Source organism: Oryctolagus cuniculus, unplaced genomic scaffold (genome assembly GCF_964237555.1).
Source record: "Oryctolagus cuniculus unplaced genomic scaffold, mOryCun1.1 SCAFFOLD_304, whole genome shotgun sequence".
Taxonomy (NCBI): Eukaryota; Metazoa; Chordata; class Mammalia; order Lagomorpha; family Leporidae; genus Oryctolagus; species Oryctolagus cuniculus.
In genome coordinates this window covers 5,737-10,000 of record NW_027208380.1, presented here as the reverse complement: position 1 = coordinate 10,000, position 4,264 = coordinate 5,737, and positions in this window count along the sequence as shown.

Below are 4,264 nucleotides of genomic sequence, written 5' to 3'. Positions count from 1 at the left end.
CCCCTCGGGAACCGCTCGACCGACCGACGGGCGCGCGCCTTCGCAAACGCGCGCGCGCGCGCGCTCCCGTCGCTGCCGGGCAGACCCCAACGCCGTTCTCGCGGCCGGACCTGCAGCGACCCCTACAGGTCGCCAACCGGCAAAACAAACATGGCGACCGCGGCCGGGTAGACCTGGCGGCTGCTGTCCGCAGCACTTGTACAAGGCGCCCGCGGCCCCCCCCGCCCCCTACAGGTCGCCAACCGGCAAAACAAACATGGCGACCGCGGCCGGGTAGACCTGGCGGCTGCTGTCCGCAGCACTTGTACAAGGCGCCCGCGGCCCCCCCGAGCCGGGGAACACCTGCCGGCCGGGAACCAACCCCGCCGTCGTTTCCCTAGCAGGGCTCTGCTTTGTCTTGCTCAGCTTTCAGCCGCATTACTCTGCTCTCCTGTGCTGTGCTAGGCTTCCTTTGGAGACTGTCTCGATGATTTTGCTGCCGAGTCGATTGGTAAATTTATGAACGCATAAACCGTCAGACACAGAACTTGGCCTCCCCGCAGCCCAGCCACTGTCCCCTCAGAACTGGCACGTGTGGGCAGCAGGCCTGGCCAGCCGACATGGTCCATTCTGTGTCCCCAGCCATGCGGCGAGCTGCCAGGTGGGTCCCACTGCTCGTTGTGTGTCTGAGGTTCTTAAAGACAGTAAGTAACGACATGATTCCCACAACTGCGGTGGAAGAAATCAACAACAACAACAACAACAACAACAACAAAATAGATAGAGATATATAAAACCAGCTAAGGCAAGACATGGTTCTTGCCCACCGTCACGGTGCACCAGGAGATGTGAAGGAGGCTGGGGAGAGGGCGATCAGGGTACAGCCACTGTCCAAGTCTGGCTGCCACCTGCACACAACATGAGGGCCCTCCGGTCTCCCCCCCACAGACACTTGGAACCCAAAGGAGGGCTGGCCGCCAGCTCGCTACGTTCGCTTTGCTTCCCTTTGTTTTGCCTTGCTCCGCTTTGCTTTGCTCTTCCTGGCACAGTTTTGCTTTCCCATACCTCCTTTCCTCTGCTGTTCTTGCCCCAGCTTTGCTTTGCTTTGCCTCAGATTGTTTTGCTGTTTCTTTCCTGAAAATGCTTTGCTTTTCCTTGTGCTACATTCCCTTGCTCTGCTTTGACTTGCTTGGCTTTGCCTTCCCTGGCCGTGCTTTCCTTGGTTTAGCTTTGGGTTATAGACCTGGCACTGCTTTGCTTTTCCTACCCCTGCTGTGCTTTGCCTTGCCTCAAACTGCTTTGCTTTGTTTTGTTTGCTTTGTCTTCCCTGGTTATGCTTTGCTTTTCCTGGTGCTACTTTCCTTTGCTCAGCTTTGCCTTCCCTGGCCGTGCTTTGTTTTGCTTTATGGGGCCATGCTTTCCTTTTTTTACCTTTGCCTTGCTCTCTTTTGCCTCACCTGCTCCTGCTCTCACTTCTATTTTCAGGCCATGCTTGCCTTTGTTTTGCTTTACTTTGTATTCCTGGCACTGCTTTGCTGTTCCTTTTGCTACTTTCTTTTGTTCTGCTTTGCCTTGCCTGGCCATGCTTTGCTTTGCCTTGCTTTGTATTCCTGGCATTGCTTTGCTTTTCCTTCTCTGCTCTGCTTAGCTTCTCTTAACCCAGCTCTGATTTGCCTTACCTCCAACTTTTTCGCTTTGTTGTGTTTATTTTAATGGTGGTTTTTTTTTTTTTTTTTTTTGTTTGTTTGTTTGTTTGTTCATTTTTTCTTTTTTTTTTTTTATTTATTTTCACTTCTTTCTCTTTCCTGGCACTGCTTTGCTTTACCTGGTGCTACTTTCCTTAGCTCTGTTTTGCCTTCCCTGGCCTTCCTTTCGTTTGCTTTATCAGGCCATGTTTTCCTTTGTTTAGCTTTGCTTTGCTCTGCTTTGCTTTGCCTTTCATCTTTTTTCGTTTTCCTTTTTTTAAAATTAATTAATTAATTAATTAATTAATTAATTTATTTATTTATTTCATGTTCCTTGCATGATTTGTTTTCATGTTGGACCTATCTGATGTGTTTTTACAGGCCGTGCTTTGCTTTTCCAGGCCCTGGTGGTCACTGCTTTTCCCTATGCCTAGCAGGGCTTTTCCTTGTCTTGCTCAGCTTTCATCCGCATTGCCTTCCTCTCCTGTGCTGTGCTAGGCTTCCTTTGGAGACTGTCTCGATGGTTTTGCTGCTGAGTCGATTGGTAAATTTATGAACACATAAACCATCGGAAACAGAACTTGGCCTCCCTGCAGTCCAGCGACTGTCCACTCGGAACTGGCACGTGTGGGCAGCAGGCCTGGCCAGCCGACATGGTCCATTCTTTGTCCCCAGCCATGCGGCGAGCTGCCAGGTGGGCCCCACTGCTCGTTGTGTGTCTGAGGTTCTCAACGACAGTAAGTAACTACATGATTCCCACAACTACGGTGGAAGAAATCCACAACAACAACAACAACAACAACAACAACAACAACAAAACAGGTAGAGATATATAAAACGTCACGTGGACTAGGAGATGTGAAGGAGGCTGGGGAGAGGGCGATCAGGGTACAGCCACTGTCCAAGTCTGGCTGCCACCTGTAAACAAAATGGAGGCCCTCCGGTCTCCCCCCCACAGCCACCTGGAATCCAAAGGAGGGCTGGCCGCCAGCTCGCTACGTTCGCTTTGCTTCTCTTTGTATTGCCTTGCTCCGCTTTGTTTTGCTCTTCCTGGCACAGTTTTGCTTTCCCCATACCTCCTTTCCTCTGCTGTTCTTGCCCAGGCTTTGCCTCAGATTGCTTTGCTTTTTCTTTCCTGAAAATGCTTTGCTTTTCCTTGTGCTACATTCCTTTGCTCTGCTTTGACTTGCTCAGCTTTGCCTTCCCTGGCCGTGCTTTCCTTGGTTTAGCTTTGGGTTATAGACCTGGCACTGCTTTGCTTTTCCTACCCCTGCTGTGCTTTGCCTTGCCTCAAACTGCTTTGCTTTGCTTTGTTTGCTTTGTCTTCCCTGGTTATGCTTTGCTTTTCCTGGTGCTACTTTCCTTTGCTCAGCTTTGCCTTCCCTGGCGGTGCTTTGTTTTGCTTTATGGGGCCATGCTTTCCTTTTTTTACCTTTGCCTTGCTCTCTTTTGCCTCACCTGCTCCTGCTCTCCTTTCCATTTTCAGGCCATGCTTGCCTTTGTTTTGCTTTACTTTGTATTCCTGGCACTGCTTTGCTGTTCCTTTTGCTACTTTCTTTTGTTCTGCTTTGCCTTGCCTGGCCATGCTTTGCTTTGCCTTGCTTTGTATTCCTGGCATTGCTTTGCTTTTCCTTCTCTGCTCTGCTTAGCTTCTCTTAACCCAGCTCTGATTTGCCTTACCTCCAACTTTTTCGCTTTGTTGTGGTTTTTATTGCTGTTTTTTTTTGTTTTGTTTGTTTGTTTGTTTTTGTTCGTTATTTATTTATTTATTTATTTATTTTCACTTCTTTCTCTTTCCTGGTTATGCTTTGCTTTTCCTGGTGCTACTTTCCTTTGCTCAGCTTTGCCCTCCCTGGCCTTGCATTTTTTTTTATTTATTTTTTTTTTTTTTTTATAGGGCCACGCTTTCCTTTGTTTAGCTTTGCTTTCCTCTACTTTGTTCTGCTTTGCTATGCCTTTCCTGGTCATGCTTTGCATTTTTTTTTTTTTTTTTTTATCTGATGTTCAATTCCATGCTTTCTGTTTTCCTTTTATATCTTTTTCTTGTGTTTTCTCTGGCCGTGCTTTGCTTTTCCAGGCGCTGGATGTCATTGCTTTTCCCTATGCCGCTAGGTCTTTTCCCTAGCAGGGCTTTGCTTTGTCTTGCTCAGCTTTCATCCGCATTGCTCTGCTCTCCTGTGCTGTGCTAGGCTTCCTTTGGGGACTGTCTCGCTGATTTTGCTGCCGAGTCGATTGGTAAATTTATGAACGCATAAACCGTCAGAAACAGAACTTGGCCTCCCCGCAGCCCAGCCACTGTCCCCTCAGAACTGGCGCGTGTGGGCAGCAGGCCTGGCCAGCCGACATGGTCCATTCTTTGTCCCCAGCCATGCGGCGAGCTGCCAGGTGGGCCCCACTGCTCGTTGTGTGTCTGAGGTTCTCAACGACAGTAAGTAACGACATGATTCCCACAACTACGGTGGAAGAAATCCACAACAACAACAACAACAACAAAATAGATAGAGATATATAAAACCAGCTAAGGCAAGACATGGTTCTTGCCCACCGTCACGGTGCACCAGGAGATGTGAAGGATGCTGGGGAGAGGGCGATCAGGGTAC